Genomic DNA, 20,458 nt, shown 5'->3' on the forward strand with positions numbered 1-20,458 from the left:
CTACTTTGAGATTATCTTACACTATCAAGAATTACTAAGATCTGGGCTGGAGAGATGGCTCAGCGGTTAAGAGCACTGGCTGTTCTTCCAGAAGTCCTGAGTTCAATTCCCAGTAACCACATGGTGGCTTACAACCATCTGTAATGAGATCTGGTACCCTCTTCTGGCCTGCAAGCATGCATATAGGCAGAACACTGTATACATAATAAATAAATAAATAAATAAATAAATAAATAAACCTTTCAAAAAAAAAAGAATTACTAAGATCAATCATACAACTGACAGCTCATTCTGGCAAGGATGTGGACCAAGGGGAACACTGCTCCACTGCTGTTGAGAGTACAGACTTTTACAGCCACTATGAAAATCAATATGGTATTTCCTTGGAAAGTTGGGAATCGATATACCTCAAGATCCAGTTATATCAGTTGGGAAAATACCCAAAGGAAATTCTATTCTAACACATGGATACTTTCTCAACCTTGTTCATTGTGGCTTTATTATTTTTTCTTCTTTATTATTATTTTTATTCCTCTCACATATATTACATCCCAACCTCAGTTTTCCTTCCCTCCCCTCACCCAGCCTCCCTCCATACCTTCCCTCTACTCTAGATCCATCCCCAACTCCTTCTCCCCACAGGAAAAAAAAACAGGCTTCCCAGGGACATCAACTAAACATAGCATAATATGCTATAGTAATAACCAGGCACATGCCATCATTTCAAGCCAGGCTGGACAAGGTGACTCAGTAGGAGGAAAAGTGTTCCACAAGCAGGTAAAAGAGTCAGAGTCAATTCACACTCCCACTGTCTCACAAGAACACCAAAGTACTTAGCCATACCATATATGTAGAGGATCTAGATCCAACCCACAAAGAATCCCTAATCTCTGTGAGCCCCTCATTAGTCCCAGTCAGTTGTTCATGTGGATTGCATTCTTGTGGTATCCATATCCCGTCTGGTTCCTCTGATGCTTCCTCCCCCAGCTCTGCAGGACTCCCTGAGCTGACTAATGTTTGGCTGTAGGGACTCTGCATCTGCTCCCATAAGTTCATGAGTGAAGTCTCTCTGGTTTCTTTGTGGTAGACTCAGGTCCCAGAATACTCAGTAGGCAAGACAAAATATAGGTCAAAGATTATGTGGCTGGGATTTTGTTCTAATCCCTCCACGTGAGGCCTTCCATGATTATAAAAGAAGGCCAGTTCAGACTGTGTCCCTCATTACTAGGAGACTTATCTAGGGTTATTCTCATGGATTCCATCCGGTTTCCATTGAACTAGTCTTTTACCTCGACCCTGAAATGCCATCCATTTCCAATCATTTCTCCAAGTATTTTCTCCTTCCCTCCCATCATGATCCCTTTTCTTCCAAAACGCACCAACCTCAACTCCACCCTCAAAATCTATTCAATTCCCCCTTCACAGGGAGCTGAGTATGTCTCCCCTTAAGCTCCCCTTATCACTTAGCCTCTCTGAGTCTGCAGACCTAAACATGACTATTTTTAACTTTATGGCTAATATCCACTAATAAATGAATGTATATCATGTCTGCCTTTCTGGGTCTAGGTTACCTCACTCAGGATGATTTTTTTCAAGCTCTACAAATTTGCCTTCAAATTTCATGATGTCATTGTTTTACCAGCTGAGTAATACTTCATTGTGTAAATGTACTACATTTTCTTTTTCAATTCTTTGATTGTAGGACATCTAGGTTGTCCCAAGTTTCTGGCTATTATAAGTAAAGCTTCTATGAACATAGTTGACCAATTGTTCTTATGATAGAATGGATGGTCCTTTGTGTATATGCCCAGGAGTGAAATAGCTGGGTCTTCAGGTAGACGGATTCCCAATTTTCTGAGAAACTGTCATACTGATTTCCAACATGGATATACAAGTTTGCACACCTGGTGGTAGTGCTCCACACCCTATCCAGTAGGAGCTATCCACTTTTGATTTCTATCTTAGCCATTCATACTTGTGTGAGATGAATCTCGAAGTCATTTTCATTTGCATTTCCCTGATGGCTATGGACATTGAACATTTCTTTAAGCATTTTTCAGACATTTTGGTTTCCTCTGTTGAGAATTATCTCTATAGATCTATACCCCATTTCTAATTGAATAGTTTGTTGGTATCTAGTTTTTTGAATTTCTTGCATATTTTTGATATTATCCCTCTGTAAGGTATGTTGGTGAAGATCTTTTTCAATTATGTGGGCTGTGTTTGTCTTATTGATGGTATCCTATGCCTTACATAGCTTTATAGTTTTGTGAGGTCCTATTTATTAACTGTTGATCTTAGTGCCTGTGCAATTAGTGTTCTCTTCGGGAAGTTGTCTGCTGTGTCAAAACATTGGCACAGCATTCAAGGCTATTCCCCACTTTCTTTACTATCAGGTTCAGTGTATCTGGTTTTATGTTGATGTCTTTGATCCACTTGGACTTGAGTTTTGTGCAGGATGATAAATACAAATCTATTTGCATTTTTTCACATACAGTTAGACCAACACCATTTGTTGAAGATGCTTTCTTTCTTCCATTGTTTATTTCTGGCTTCTTTATTGAAAATCAGGTATCCATAAGTGTGTGTATTTATGGCTGGGTCTTCAATTTGATCCCAATGATCAACATTTATGCTTTTATGCCAATACCATGTGGTATTTATTACTACAGCTCTTTAGAGCAGCTTGAAATCAGGGATGGTGATGCAATCAGAATTTCTCTTATTGTATAGGTTTTAGTTTAAGCAGTCCTGGGTTTTTTGTTTGTTTGTTTGTTTGTTTTTCATTTTTCATGTGCAGCTGAGAATTATTCTTTCAAGGTCTGTAAAGAATTATGTAGGAATTTTGATGGGGATTACATTGAATAAATACATTGCTTTTGATGGGATGGCCACTTGTACTATGTTAATCCTACTGAACCATGATCATGGGAGGTCTTTCTATCTTCTGATAGCTTATTTGGCATCCTTCAAAGAATTGAAATTTTTGTCATATGTCTTTTACTTCTTGGTTAGAGTTACCCAAGATATTTTATCTTACTTGTGGCTAGTGTGAAGGCTGTTGTCTTCATAATTTCTTTCTCAGTATATTTGTCAGTCATTTATATACAGGTATATAATCATATATGTATATACACATATAATTTATTTTTGAGTTAACCGTGTAGCCAGCTACTTTGCTGAAAGTGTTTATAAGCTGTAGGAATTCCCTGATGTAATTTTTTTTTGGTAACTTATGTATACTATCATATCATGTGCAAATAGTGATAGATTTTTCTTCATTCTAATTTGTATCCCCTTGATCATTAGATGTCTTATTGCTCTAGCTAGAACTTCAAGTAGTATATTGACTAGATATGGAGAGAGTGGACAGTCTTTTTTTGCTACTGAATTTAGTGGAATTGTTTGAGCTTCTCTCAATTTAATATGATGTTGACTTTGAACTTGTAAATTTCATTTATTATGTTTATGTATGTCTCTTGTACTCCTGATCTCTCCAAGAAGTTTATCATGAAGGGTTGTTAAATTTCTTCAAAGGCTTTTGCAGCATGTAATGAGATGGTCATATTTTTTCTCTTTCATCTTATTTAAATTATAGATTACATTGACACATTTTGAATCTTGAATCACCCCAGAATCTCTCTAATAGAGTGTACTTGGTCATGAGAATAATTTTTGATGTGTTCTTGGATTCCATTTGTGAGTATTTTATTGAGTATTTTTGTATCAATGTTAATGAGGGGAATTTGTCTGTAATTCTCTTTCTTTGGTGAATCTTTGTGTGGATTGTGTATCAGGGTGACTGTGTTCTCAGAAAGTGAATTTGAAAATGGTCTTTCTGTTTCTACTTTGTGGAATAATTTTTGGAGTACTGGTATTATCTCTTCTGGGGAAGTCTGGTGGAATTCTGTATTAAACTGTCTGTCCTTGGGCTTTTTTTGGTTGGGAGATTTTTAATGACTGCTTCTATTTTCATAGGGGCTATAGAGATGTTTAAATTATTTATATGATCTTTATTTAAATTTAGAAAATGAAATCTATTGAGAAAATTGTCTATTTGTTTTAAACTTTTCAGTTTTGTGGACTACAGTTTTTTGAATTTTGAACTAATGATTTTTTTGGATTACCTAGGTGTTTGTAGTTAGGTCTACTTTTTGTTTCTGATTTTGTTAATTTCGATGTTCTCTCTTCATTTTGGTTAGTTTGGATAAGGGTTTGTCTATTCTGTTGATTTTCTCAGAGAACCATTGCATTTCAATGATTCTTTGTCTTGCTCGCTTTCTTTCTATTTTATGGATTTTAGCCCTCAGTTTGATTATTTCCCGTCTTCTACTCCTCTTGTGTGTGTTTGTTTAGTTTTTTGTAGAACTTTCAGGTGTGCTTTTAAGTTGCTAGTATAAGATCTCAGCAATTTCTTTATGAAGGTACTCACTGCTTTGAACATTCCTCCTAGCACCATGTTCATTGTGTCCCATAAGTTTGGGTACATTTTACATTCATTTTCTTTGAATTCTAGGAAGTCTTTTATGTCTTTATTTCTGCCTTGAAATAATAGTTGTTCAGTAGGAATAGTTCAGTTTCTATGAGTTTGTAGTCTTTCTGTTATTGTTGATATCCAGCTTTAATACCTGGTATTATGATAGAATACAGGATCTTATTTCAATTTTCATTTATCTGTTCAGACTTGCTTTATGATAAACTAAGTGCCAATTTTGGAGAATGTCCAATCAGTTGCTGAGAAGAAGGTATATTCTTTTGTGTTTGAGCGAAATGTTCTGTAGATTCATAATGTCTGTTAGCTATATTTCTCTTTTGTTTTTTTCAGGATGATCTATTCATTGGCAAGAGTGGGGTATTTAAGTTTTTTGCTATTAATGTGTGAGGTTTAATGTGTGATTTAAGCTTTAATAATGTATATTTTACAAATATTGGTGCCCTTTTGTTTGGATCATTGATGTTAAGTATTGCAATGTCCTCTTGATGGATTATTCTTTTGATGAGTATGAAATGTCCTTTTGGCTGATTTTTGTTTGAAGTATATTTTTTTAGGTGTTAGAAAGGTCCATTTCCTTCAAAAATCATTTTCAAGCCCTTTATTGTAGCTAGATTTTTCCTGCCTTGCACACAGTCAGGACAAATCTTTGTCACCCGCCAGTCCCACAGACACTCAGACCCAACCAAGTAAACACAGAGACTTACATTGCATACAAACTGTATGGCCATGACAGCCTTCTTGTTAACTGTTCTTATAACTTAAATTAATACATTCCCATAAATCTATACCTTGCCATGTGGCTTGTGGTTTGCCGGCGTCTTCACATGCTGCTTGTCATGGCAGTGGCTGGCAGTGTCTCTCTGCCTCAGCCTTCTGCTTCCCAGAATTCTCCTCTCTCCTTGTCCCACCTACTTCCTGCCTGGCCATTGGCCAATCAGTGTTTTATCTATTGACCAATCAGAGCAATTTGACATACAGACCATCTCACAGTACTTTATTCTAAAGTAATGTCTCTCTTTGATGTAGAGATGTGTTTCTTTTATGCAGCAGAAGGATTAATCTTGTTTTTGTGTTCATTCTATTAACCTGTGTCTTTATATTGGGGAATAAAATTCATTGATATTGAGGGATATTAATAAACAATGATTCTTAATTACTGTTATTTTGTTGTTGGTATTGGTGGTGGTAGTGAGTGTGTGTGTGTGTGTGTGTGTGTGTGTGCGTGTCCCTTGTTACTGTTACTGCTTATATTGGTTAATATTAATGAGAGAGACTGTAAGATTGGAACATGCTTTTAATTTTCATAACCTGAGATAAGCTTTATCAGAGACAGATTATTTTAAGGAATCTCTTTCCTTTAGTAGTTTAGCATCCAGGAGACACAGGTAATCAATTGTCAAGAGCATTTAACAGTAATAGATGGTTATATTAAAGTCTGTTTTTGTAGAGCCCAGACACTTTTGGGTCTGGGGATGTAAATACATTTTAACTCTTACAGTTTCTTACTTGATGATCTCTAGAATTCAGTTCTGTGGTGACCCTGTAACTATAAGCTGAGCAGTTAATTAGAAGAGGGAAATGGGAAGAGAAAAGCTTGTGGGGTGAGAACTCATTTTTTGGAATTAGGGACAAGGCAGAGATCAGGGCCCTGTCTGTGTGCATGAGGAGGAGAAGCACTGCTGACAGGTCTGGAGTGAGGCACCTGGAGGGAGAAAGGAAATGAAAGCTCCTGTCTTAGCTGGGAAATATTTTCCCATTTAGTAATCCTGAAGGTGCAATTAAGTCTCAGGAGTGGGGTAAGGCTGTCCTCCCTACCCCAACAATAGGGAAACGAGGAGAGGTGAGACCTCAAAACTCCCAGGACTGGGTTAGTGGCTCTGGTGTCCAGAAGTAAAGAAACAGATCGATTCCATGCTGCATTCTGTGTTCCCTGTGAACAAGTCTATGGCCAAGTCTAGGTCTGCTGGAGGTCTTAGCTTGATGTTCCCTTGCCCCTTGGTACCTGAATGCAGTCAGCTGACTGGATGTCTTTCTAGGCAGCACTTTGAACAAGGCTCATTTGATGGCCTGGCAGGGCATGCACTAGCCCACATGGCTTTTTATTTTTCCCTCATGTAAAACAGGGACCCAATGGCTTTCAGGATCCAGCATGTACCAGTACTTGACAATTCTGTTACGGGGCTTTTTCCATCTCTCCTCTGGTACACCTTAAATGCCACAGCTGAAACTTCTGCCTGTTATTCCTTCTGAAAGTAGAGTAATTTATAAATCACAAAATTGTCAAAAATAGCAGAGGGATTGATCTTGCCTTAAAGTGAGTGTGATAACTAAGAAGACAGATTCACAGAAAGACTATAGAAAGATTTAAATGTGTCATGGACTTTCTACTAAGATTACTTCCATTTCAATGTGTGTCTTAGTGTTTCTAAAGTTGTGATGAAACACAATGACCAAAAGCAATTGGTGGAAGTAAAGGCTTATTTCAGCTTAAATCTCAGAGGTAACACTATATTACTGAGGGAAGTCAGGGACAAAACTCAACCAGGACAGAAGCCTAGAGGCAGAAATTAGTGAGAAGCCACAAAGTGTTCCTTACTGGCTTTCTCAGCCTGCTTTCTTATAGTACCCAAGATCACTAAGCCAGGTGTGGTATTACCGACAGTGATAGAGTCAAACCACATCAATTGTCACTCAAGAAAATATACAAGTTTGCCCACAGACCAATTTGGTGGGTATGCTTTCACAAATGATATTCCTTTTACCAAAATGAATCTAGATTCTTTCCAACTAACATAATAATACCAATAAAATTGACCCCTTGTTGCCTTTACACACAAACACATCACTGTTAAACTATACTCTTTCCCTTTTAGTTGTCCCAATGATACAATCAGTATCACAACATAAAACATGTTCCAAATTTTAAAAGTTCCATTCTTTGACAATTGAAACTCTTTAAAATTTTATTCTTTTTGAAGTTTCCAAATCACTCTGAAATACCAAAGTCTCTCTAAAATTTCAATCTTTCTACAATTCCAAACTTTCTCTGAAATTCCAATATCACTTGAAAATTCCAAGGTCTCTTAACTCTGAGATCCTATGAGAAATAATATATGAAATCTATTCCTGATCTTCTGAGCTCCAAAGGCATGGACAGTTAGCTCTACTTCTTGGCCCTGACATCTTCAGAATATACAGCTTGTGTCCTATGCTCAAGATGCCTCCACTCCATGACTGCTGTTGTCCTTGCTGATTATTCTATGGTACCAGAAACTCCCAAGTTCAGGGATCACCTGCAGAAACTGTGCTGCACTTTTACCAATAGCGTCTCCATGACTCTATGACTTTCTTCAGGGACTCTGACTCTGTTGCATGGAACCAAGTCTCAACTTTATCCATGACCCATTCAATCCTAGAACTTCTACTGAAAATAGGGTTGCACATTCACCAGTGGTTTCTCCTGCCATCTATTCAGAGATGCTAATCTTATTTCCACACAATACTAAGCCTCAACTGTTATCCATGACAATTTCAAGCATTCAAAATGAATACTACCTGTGTGACTCTGAGACTACCAATTTTGACTGCAATCATGAGCTGCAGTCTTGGACACCTTTCAAACCATAGGTTCTGGGTTCTGATCCTGAGGAAATATTCCCAGATTTATGATTCTGAGTGATACTGGTCTCCTCTCTCTCTCTCTCTCTCTCTCTCTCTCTCTCTCTCTCTCTCTCTCTCTCTCTCTCTTCCTTTCTTCCTTCCTTTATTTCTTTCTACTTTTCTTCTTTCCATTATTCTTTTCTTTCTTTCTTTCTTTGACATCTAGACCACAATTTCCCCTCTCTCCTCTTCTCCCAGTCTCTCCGTCTACCTCTCCTTTGCAAGACATCCACTCTTCCTTCTATTCTATTCAGAAAAGTGCAGGCCTCAAATGGATATCAATAAAATGTGACATACCAAGTCACAGTAAGACTAAGTGCTACCCCTCATAATAAGGCTGGATAAGGCAGCACAGTATGAGGAATATGTTCTCAAAAGCCTTCAAAAGAACCAAAGACAATCCCCACTCCCACTGTTAAGATCCCACAAGAAGATGAAGCTGCACAGCAGTCACACATATGCAGAGGACCTAGTTCAGTGCCAGGCAGGCTCCCTGTTTGTCAGTTCAGTCTCTGTGAGTCCTGGTTAGTTGATTATGTGGGATTTCTTATAATGTCCTTGACCCCTCTGACTCCTACAATCCTTTCTCCAACTCTTACACAGGATCTCCCAGGCTCCACCTAATGTTTGATTGTGTTTCTATGTATCTGTTTCCATCAGTTGCTAGGTAAAGCCTCTCTGACAACAATTTGGCTAGACACCAATCTATGAGTATAACAGAATATTGTTAGACATCATTATGTTGTGGGTGAATGGGGAAGGGTGGAAATAGGAACAAGAGATCCGGTAGGGGGAACAAAGAAGTACTGGAGAAAGGGAACATTTTAGAGTGAAGTAGAAATGTAGTGCAAGGGAAACTCAGGAGTTTGCAAAGATGATCCCAGCTTAGACTCTTAATGATAAAGGATATATATTCTAAACTGGCCATCTCCTGTAACCAGTCAAGGCATCCAGTGGAGGGATTCAGACACCAACTAAGCCACATAACCTTCAACCTACAATCTATCCTGCCTATGGGATGTTGGGGGGTAAGGGTGGTACAGAGATTGTGGGACTGGTCAACAAATGACTGGACCAGCCTGAGACCCATGCTATGAGAATTAGCCCATCTTTGACACTTCCTGGAGTCCCAAGATCCAGAGGTTGGATGGCCCAGAGACCTAGGATAGTACCAACCATGACTGGTGAAAAAAAAGTCAATGTAATGATACTGGTCTCTTCTTAATCATCATTTATATAAGTCCCTACCCTACACAAAGAACTATAGGCAAGTCTGGAATGTTGAGAGTAGGAGAAATATTCTTCCACAGGGAAGATCACACTGATTGGCTACTGAATACCAAATGATCAACTCTGAAAGCATATGAATACAAATAAAACTATACAGATTGATCAAGGTGTATTTATATACATAAGAACACCCCCACACACACAAATGTGACACAAACTAAATAAAATGAGTCCATTAATTTGAAAAAGAATAAGGTGAGGGGTTGCATGGTTGGTTTTAGGGATTAATTATGTAATAATCTCAAAAATACAAATTTATATTTTAAAAAGAGGTTTGAGTAGCAAGGATGCCACAGTAAATGCAATTCTATCCTGAAACTTTCTGTGCCACATACATTAATCTATTGATTTAAAATTCTGTCCCAATGAAGTTCTTAGGACACAGGTAGAATGAAGCCAATTATTTGTTAGAATAAAAAAAAATTACAATCTCTTGTTTAGTTTCTAAAAACGATCTTGTTTCCTCTGAAACTTCATTAACAGGACTTTCTCTCCATGCATTATTTTTGGTATTTTGTTCTTGCATAAAATTAACTGAATTGTCCGTAAAACTCTCTTTACATTATTCTAGGGTCTTTCTTGCTTCTTCCTTCTCATAAATCTATCTCAAAGGCTTAACACCACCCAATCAGGCTTATCATATAAGTATTCCTATTTATTGGTATCAATTTTGCTATTTGTTGCTTATCTTATTTCTAGTACCAAATTCCAAGCAAAAAATAATTTAAGAAATGAATGGTTTATTCTTGTTTGTAGTTCAAGGGGATATCATATATTCAACCATGGCAGACAAGTCATAATAGCAGAAACAGGTATAGACTAGTCACATTTGTAATGGAGCACTCTCCTCCAAGTATGACATTATATTGTCCTCTTGAAATAGCAGCACCTATGATTACTGGAATAAAAACTGAAAAAGATTGGGCCCATAAACTTTCCATCACTAAATGAGAGAAGAGCTCATGAGGGCTCAACTCTTTCCAAGGAATTTTAGGTAGCTAATATATAGTATGGGAGAGGGCCAATAAGACCCCCTACTCCATAAATTTTATAGGTAATTTTCAGTTGATATAGGGAGAGAAATCTCTTTTACCTCCAGTAGTATATCCAGCTATAAGTTTTCCACATTCTTTCACCCATGTTCATAAAAGTGACCCTAATTAAAGTCATTATTTCAAAAAACTAGACCAGTAAAAATATTTCTTTGATCTATTTTCATTGTTGTAGTTGTTGCATATGATTAGTCATCTTCCCAGGAAATATTCACACTATCACATTGGATTTGAAGTGGGGAATCCAAGTGTCAGCAGGAGGTGATGGAAGGGCTATAAAACTCTAGTACCATCTCCCAGTGATTTACTTCCTGTAGCAAGCCTCTACCTCCAAAATGCTCCACAATCTTCCTGTGGTTGTTTAAATATGAATGGCTTCCTTAAGATCGTATGTTTGAATACTTTGGTTCACAGATGGTGGGACTGCTTGGAAAGGATTAGGAAGTATAGCCTTGTTGAAATGGTGTGTTACTGAGTGCAGACTTTGAGGTTTCAAAAGAATTGTGCAATCTCTAATGTGTTCTCTACTCCATGTTTATGGATCAGGATGTGAATTATCAGCTGCTAATCCAGTGCTATGACTGGCTGCTGCCATGTTGTCCTCTAAGGATGATTATTAAAGCATGGACTCTAATTCTGTGCTAAAATAAGAACAAAATAAACTCTTTTGTAAGCTGCCTTGGACATAATACATAACCACAGCAATAAAAAGTAACAAAGGCACTTCCTGAATAATCTCATCAGCTGGAATCCAAGTAGTCAAACACATGAGATATCAGGATAAACTCAGATTTAAACTAAAGATCTAAGAAGACAATATCAAAATGATATGTAGGTACATAATTTGATATCTTATAGCTAATAATGAAATATTACAAATTACTTTATTCTGATAATATCTAAACATTCCTAATATGAGACAAATTATCAGAAGTGACATAGAAGAAATAAATCTCAATAGCAACATGTTTTAAAGAAATTGAATTTCAAATATAATTTTTGCTGTAAGGAAAATTTCAGGACCATATGGTTTTACTAGTAAATATTACAAAGTACTTAGAAGAAAGAAAAACAAAATATTCTACATAGATTTTCTGAAAAATTTAAAAGTGGAATAATAAGACCTAAATAATGATTGTTTGATTCTAGAAATTCTGCAATATTAAATCCAGATGAAATTAATAAGACTACAACAAATTATGAAACTTTAAAAAATATTTTAATTGTTAATATAAATGAATGAGATTGATACCAAGATAAAATATTGGATTAAAGCTAAAATGTATGTCAATCTAATTTACCATTAAAAGAGAGTACAGGGACATCCCATTACCTGTTAATAACAGATGAAGGAAATCATTAGAAATAAACAATAAAAACACACAATAGAGGGGAGTTCTTTACTTGGTAAAAGGAATCTACAAAACAGCTACAGTCAGCACTATATTTGATAATAACATAAACATCCTTACCTCCTACTGTCAAGAAAACAATGCCAATGGTCTGATAATAAATGTCATTTTTAAAGCACTTACAAAGTATGCACAAATTGCAGTGGTCAATTCTAAACATTTTGCATGAAAAAGTAGGTAATAGAAGAAGATCCACAGATGTTGAAAATAAGTAAATACTAATTCATAGATGACCTGATTTCACACATAAAAATTAAAAATTATAGCTAGTCAGTCATTAAAAGTGCTAAGTGAATTTAGCATAGTTATGTATTTTCAGTATATATACTCAGTTATTTTTCTATAAAATTTCATTGAGCAAATAGAAATGAATGTAAGGAAATATTTATAATAGCACCAAAACATGAAATTATAAACATAGAAACAAATTGAGTGTTAGTATCTTGAAAACAATATAACCCTGACAAAAATGAATAAATAAATGAAACGTTGACATATTATGATTACAGATCATATGGTTAAGTATAGTTGATACTATCTTCCAAAATTTACTCATAAATTAAGCAATAATCAAAAAAAAGGTTTCATGAGATGATTTGTGTAAATCGTATTCAAAATTTCAAATGGAAATGCAAATAATACCCCAAATAATTACAAGAAAAGATGAGAAGACCCGCACAGCCTGATTTTAAACACTATTATGAAGAGGTTATAAAATTCATGATGATGTGTCATTGGATAAAGACATATATTTATATATCAATGAAGAAACTATAGTGTAGAAGTCAGACTTAAGTAGATGTTGTATAAAAAACATTATTGATTCAGCTTTTATATCCAAGTTACCATCAGGTACATAGTAAGACCATGATTAAAAAACATTGCTCAACATTTTAGAATTTTGTCCTGTGTATTTTCAACAATATTTAGCAACAAACTCATGTTGAACTTTATTTATTTGTGGAACTTGTGTTCTAAATATAATTTCTTGTGCTGTAAAATTTCAAGATATTTCATACCACTGTGACTTTTACTCTCCATGGAAAGAAAACCCTGCTGGGAATTTTCCTCTGAATTGTTTTAAAATGTATCTTTAAACATATATGTGGGCATAGATAATACTATCCTCATTAGTTTCCGTTTTTCTGGAGTAAAAGTCCTAGGCTAATATTTGCCCAACCTGGAAATGACTGTTCCACATATTTGGTCTAATCTTTGCTTGCACATGGGGATGTGATATTGTGTTCCTCATTACCTGACCACAGCTAGAAGTAGAAATATTTTAACCACATTTATTGTCCAAATTTATTGTCTTTCTTAGTGTTAAATTTTCTTATTTTATGATTTACTATTTTTGTTTCTTCTTAAAATCTCCTATATGCATAGACCACAAGTGTTTTTTCATCGAATTTTCAAAAACCATTTTTTTTAACTTGGTAATTATATTGTGTGTAATTTTTTTGTTTGTTTTTTCTTGCTTTTTTAAAATCATGGTCTTACTATGTACCTGATGATAACTTGCATATAATAATCTCCTCCTTGAGCCTCTTTAGAATATAGGCTGTATGTAGGTTTTTAATATGATTAGAATGTCTTATTTCTTTATGTGAAAACCAGTCTTCTATTACTATGCTTTACTTTTAGGCTTAATTAATGGAAAAGTAGGTACAGAAACATATGGAACTCTTTGAGAAGGAAGAGGATGGGGACTTAGAGGAGGTATTGCCACAGGGTGGAACTGAAGCCATCTCCATCTCCCTTCCTGCCTTCTCTGTCTCTCTGTCTCTGTCTCTCTCTGACTCTTCTGTCTCTCTGTCTCTGTCTCTGTCTCTCTCTCTCTGTCTCTCTTTCTCTCTCTCTCTCTGCATCCTACTTGCAGATCAAGATGTGAGCTTTCACCGCTTCTTGCCACTGTGGTTTTGTTCTACAATCTGAAACCATATCCTAATTTCAACATTTTCTTTTATAAGTTGCCTTGATCATGGTGTTTTGTCACAGCAATAAAAAAGGAAAGAATATATTTTCATATAACATTTAGTATATATTCCTATGTGTTACCTATATTTTTGTCAGTATTACAAAATACCTTAGCAAATAAATTTCAAGGAAATAATTATTTTTTTATTTTTTTCATACTTTCAGATATTTTTCTATACTTGGTTAGCTTCATTGCATAAGACTTTGAAGGAAGAGGATATTATGACAGTGAAATCACATGGTATAGCAGCTCTTTAACTTATGTTTTCTAGAAAGCAGAATGAGACTGAGAAGAAGGATTCATGCTTTCAGAATGTGGGCTTTGTTTGAAGTATAGAATCTTCAAACAAAGCCCACATTCTGATAGCTCATTCTGCTATGAGTATGAAATATCAGCCCTATTGGTCAGATTACCTGTCAGTAACATGGCCATAGGGGGATCAAGCCCTCAGCATAGGATGTTGAGGGAAATTTCTTATAAAACATTGCGGTACATTGCCTAATAAGTTTGACTTGGGGGTAATTTTAAACATTAAGTATAGAAAAATGTTCATGCCAATATTTATTTGGGTATTTTGAAAGAGGTGTATAATAATTTATGCAAATCAATGTTTATATAGATAAGAAAGTTGGATTGAAGAAGAACAAAATTTTTATTAAGTAAACTATAAAAACAGTTCATTTCATAAACATTGATATTATAACTAGGGCACAGTACTATTTAAGCTTTATTCCATGTTGAATGTTAAGATCTGTCAAACAAAATGATACTCTGATTATTTCTAAAATTCTTGGGAAGTATTGTAAGTACTACATGTTTTACTTCAACTCTTTAATGCTCTTTAAAATTCAAATGTAGTATAATATATTCTGTTGTCTAAAAGTGAGAAAATTTATATTAAAGGGTACAAAATGGAATAACTCATTTGAAAAGAAAACAATAAGATTCATTTTATATGGATGCCTTTAAAAGAGAAGACAGTACTTCAAATGATTTATTTCACTTTTAACAATAACAGAAATGACTTAATTTTAATCATTTCACACATCCTATTCAAATGGGATTCAGCCCCTGGGGCAACAATTTATGAATCCATCATTTTCTATTCTGAAAATAATATCAAGATCTTTCACTGCCTTTAGAATTTTTAAAAAACTGGTGATAAAAAAAAAGAAAGTTAAAGTCACACAAGTATTCTAACTAATCAACTTGATAAAATGCTTGTTATTTGTTACATATAATACAAAAATAGTGAATGTAACATTACTCCTTACCAAGTATGCAATCTACATTATCTACTCTGTACTTGCTTTACATACATTTATAGGCATGTTCTTTGAAATTTGAGTAGTTCCATCAGAGTCACATACCTTGTCATTGACACAAATTTTGAATTCTAGAGTGTGTGATTCAAATATTCATGTTCTTGTCTGAAATAGATATAAGACATATATACTGATGTTCACGGTTGCTTTACTATTTCAGAAATAGCGAGATAATGTATATGTTTTTTGTTGTTGTTGTTGTTTTATTCTGGTATAAGTAACTTAGAACTGTCAGAGGCTTTTCCAATGATCTATATTGTTATTTATGTGGGTGACTAAAAATAGTTCATGATGGGCTCTTAACAAAGGATGTAAGAACTCACAATGTGTTTTATAAAAAGAAAGAATAATACATACTTTAGAAAGGAGACATGGTAGTGTCTTAGTTTCATATCAATGAAGACTAGGACATTTGACAATTTCTGCAACACTTTTCGGCTTTGCCCCTAGCTACTGTCAAATCGTCTCTTAATACAGACAGATAAGATAAGTTAATTTTGTTATACTGTATATATATTTCTATTCTTATTTGAGCTATTATGTTTATGTAACTCATTTAAAATTGTAATGGATAATTGAGAAATAGATTAATAATTAGTCATCCATGATAGTCATATTTATAGCCATGTTAGTTAAGTCTTTTAGGTATACATAGATATATTTCAGAGAGATAGGTAATCTTTAAACACTTCAAAGACCTACAGAATATGGCATTTAAAATGTTTTAAAAATTTAGACGTTCTGGACAGTGAGACATGTCTGCTCCTGACAGCACTGGATTTACTTTGGAGAGGAGGATGGGCATCAAAGACACTCCATATGGAGTTTATCTTCACCTTGACAAAGATAGCCATTTGGTCAAGAAACTTTTCTTGCCTGTACTACTTAATCGACTAGACATGGAAGACCCATGGAAGGATGACCACTGAACTTTGCTTGACCAGATGGTCCTTCAGGTTCCTACTTCGAAGAGAAAACTGCCAGACATTCTACAGGACACTGAAAAAAATGACAGAGAGACTCTAGCCTTGTGAGCTGAAGACAGATACCCCAACTTTACAAAGGAATATTAGGTGACTGTCCAGGCTGTCAGCTGTCTGTCTACCCTACAAGACTCCCGAAAGTTACATACATCCTTCTCCCATTTCTCAGGTAATATTATATCCTTCTGAGGTCTTTGATGTGGTTGAAGACTAGATAGTTGTAATTTCCTCAGTTATGATAAAAAATAAGTTAGATATAAAACCTTAAACTCACAAATATAAGATAGATATTGTTATACTTTAATATTGTAACTGTAATCTTGCTCGATAATTGTTTTGTTATATGTAATTTTACTATGTTAAAGTTAAAACCTTCCTTTTTTTAAAAAAAAGAAGAAAAGGGGAAGTGCTGTGGATATCACTCTATATAAATAAAACACTGATGGCCAATGACCAGGCAGGAAGTACAGGCGGGACAAGGAGAGAGGAGAATTGGGTAAACAGGAAGAAGGAGGGAGAGACACTGCAGCCACCGCCAGGACAAGCAGCATGTAAAGATGCCAGTAAGACACCAGCCACATGGCAAGGTATATAGATTTATAGAAATGGGTTAATTTAAGATATAAGAACAGTTAGCAAGAAGCCTGCCATGGCCATACAGTTTATAAGTAATATAAGCGTCTGAGTGATTATTTTATACGTGGATTGTGGGACTGTGGGACTTGGTGGAAACTGGGGAGAAGCCCTCCGGCAACAAAATCATCTCTCCAGCCTCTTAATGGATATCAGGAAGGAAGGAAGAATTAGGAATCATAGAATTTAAGATCATGGTGTCCTTTTCTGATGAAAGAGGAAATGAATACAGAATATTGTAATTTAAAAGTACATGTTTTTCTTTTTATATGAATTTTTATCCTAGTTGATAAAAAATTTCTCAAACAAGCTAGATGGGGAAAAATTAACAATACACCATAAATATTGTACATAGATAGATGGTATATGCATGTATAATATTTGTATAAGATATATACACAATATATATACATATAATAAATATATAATGTTAATAGAATTTATATCACTGAGGTGGATAAAGACTATCTCTCTTTGTTGTTTTATAAATATTTTTCAGTATATATAAATATCTTGACAGTGGACATAGAATTTTCTTAAGATTATACATTATGATAAAAATATATAATCTTATTTTTTTGAAAGAATTTTTAGAAAATTCTTTAACTTTGTAGTCATGTTTCATAAATTCTGAAAATTCTTTAAGGCAGAATATTTGCAAAATATGTCTGAGACAGGATTAAGATTAGAATGCCATCCAGATTTCAAATAAAACTATTTTGAATTTTTTTCAACTTTAATTTTTAATATATTAGCCATTCAAAAGTTTTGTACTTTTATACAATATACATTGATCATATTCACCCATCACTACTTTTCTCCAGCTACCCTATAATATTCCATATCCGAGCTAACTACCAGTTTCATGTCCTCTTTTTTGTTATTAATAATTCCCAGAGTTTAATCAATAGTACCCATATAAGAAATATTGTGGTCCCAACCACTAGGGTACGAGCAACCTACCCGAGCTCTCATCCTCAAAGAATAATGATTCAACCTCTCTCAGAAACCATCAACTTCTATTATCTTTTCCAGTGTGAGTGAAGCATTGAGAGTACCTCCACTACCCGTGATAAAATTTTAATTGGTTTCATGTTGTGCAAGTAACTAAAACTGTTACTGAGTTGTTGCATGCAAGAGCCATGATGGTTCCAGAAATCAGTGTTTTACAATTTCCCTCCCTATCTGCAAGTATTTCCATTCTTCTCTCTTGTCTTTCAAGAAGTTCTCTGAGCATTGGTTGGTAGTAGGTTGATACAGATGGCCCACTCACAACGGAGCACTCAGTGTTATTTATACTTTGCACCTTGACCATTTGTGTGCCTCTGACTTAACTACTACTTACTGACAAAAGTAGCTTTTCTGGTGAAAATTAAAAGCAACAAAAATCTATATGCATAAATATAAGTATTTAGAAAACAATTTGACAATGTGAGTACTGAGCAAACAATACTGGTGAATTTCCACATAAGGCAGTGGTACTCAAACTTCCTAATGTTGCAACCTTTAGTGAAGTTCCATATGTTGTGGTGACCACCAACTGTAGCTAGAGTTTTCCTGCCTTGCCCACAGTCAGGACAAATCTCTGTCACTCATCACTCCCACAACCGCCTAGACCCAACCAAGTAAACACAGAGACTTACATTGCTTACAAACTGTATAGCCGTGGCAGGCTTCTTGCTAACTGTTCTTATAGCTTAAATGAATCCATTTCCATAAATCTATACCTTGCCACGTGGCTCATGGCTTACTGGCATCTTTACATGCGGCTTGTCATGGTGGTGGCTGGCAGTGTCTCTTTCTGCCTTCCTGTTCTTTCTTTTCTCCTCTATGTTAGTCCCTCCTATACTTCCTGCCTAGCCTCTGGCCAATAAGTGTTTTATTTATTGACCAATTAGAGCATTTGACATACAGACCATCCCACAGCAACCAACCATAAAATTATTTTTGTTGCTACTCCATAACTTTAATTTTGCTACTGATATGAGTCATATTGTAACATCTGATTGCAGAATGGCCTTAGCCAATTCCTGTGAAAGAGTAATTCAACCCCCAAAGGGGTAATGACCTACAAGTTGAGAACCATTGTCAGAGCCCCTGATCTCCGCAATCATGGGATTTTGACCAGGTTTACAGTATTAGGCATGCAATAGCGCTTGTGGAGTATGCCGCATAGCCAATCAGAAAGTATATCCTCACTACCATAACCTTCATACCACTATTAGTCAGTGGGCACATCTTACCAACAAATCTGTTGTGGCATGTCGGGTCCAGTGCTGGGTAAGATCATTGACACCTATTTTCTCTCAGCAAACTTCACACCATGTTTTATCCTTTTATGAAATAGACATTTTGAACATCTGTGTGCATGAGCAGCCCATTAGCACATGATCTACCAAAGAGAAAATTTCCCACCCTTACAACTTCAACAAAAATTTTCCTGGTCAGTTCAAGGAAGACATCTCTATGTCCTGCAGCTAATGTGAGGGGTGTTCAGCAAGAGGGTCTTACCATTTATTTCTGGTGAAGGAACAAGAGCAATGACAGTAACATGGGGTATTTTTTATGATGTCTCCAAGGCTTTCCTGAACAATAATTCATAAAGAGGTATTCCACACATGACAATGAGATTTTAATTTAGTAATCTAAATATGGGAGTAGCATTGGCCTCTCATGAAGGACACTAATATTGAAAATCTCTGTCTCTCTCTTTCTGTTAACAATATATATTATTGTTAACAACTTCATAGAAAGCTATGGATCTACAAATAATTGCTTCTTGGAAACAAGGAGTAACCCCATTAAGACAATCAATTCCCTTATTGTAGTATATTGTTGGTATAAAAATATATGTATGAAGGAAAGCAATATTACATCAATATCACACATATCATCCATATATAATCTGCACATATTGAATTATTAATATTAATCTCTCTTCCGCATCATTTACTCCATCATTTCTCCATAGAGAAGCTATCATATTCTATGTGAGAATAACTGAAAGAAAAATCTAATGAATATTTTATGTCAGAACTTGGACATTTGAAATATTACTCTCAAATCTGTTCTATACTTTTAGTAAAGATCCATGCATTGGGATCTTTATGTATTTAAGAAAGGGCCTTCTCTCTGACAAGTATAATAGGTCAGAATTTTGCTAAGAAATTGGCCTAAATGATCCAACATTTAAGATGCAATTTGCTGAAATTCATCTTGCTTACTTTGTTTCTTCCTTTATTCCTTTGTTTACCTTCATTTTGGTGTGATCCTTTTAATAATTTTGTATGCTGCTCACAGTATTCAATATCTGGGTCCATTGTATGTGGTCACATGGAAGCTCCTTGAAGAAATTTCTGAGTCTGAACTTTTGAAGTTGTTAGAGTGGAAAAAATTCTCCTTGGTTTATCATGTCCTGATGGGCTGCTCATGCATGCAGATGTTCAAGATGTCTATTTCATAGAAGGTCAAATTAAATTTTTTTCACTGCAAGGAAATATGCAGTGATAAAACGTGATAAAACGTTCACTAACACATATATAGTACTTTACCTTTGTTTTGATTGAATTTAATAGATTAATAAAATGCTAAAGGAAATCTATAAAAAAACATACACCTGTGCTTACTGTG

This window comes from Peromyscus leucopus, chromosome X (genome assembly GCF_004664715.2).
Source record: "Peromyscus leucopus breed LL Stock chromosome X, UCI_PerLeu_2.1, whole genome shotgun sequence".
Classification (NCBI taxonomy): domain Eukaryota; kingdom Metazoa; phylum Chordata; class Mammalia; order Rodentia; family Cricetidae; genus Peromyscus; species Peromyscus leucopus.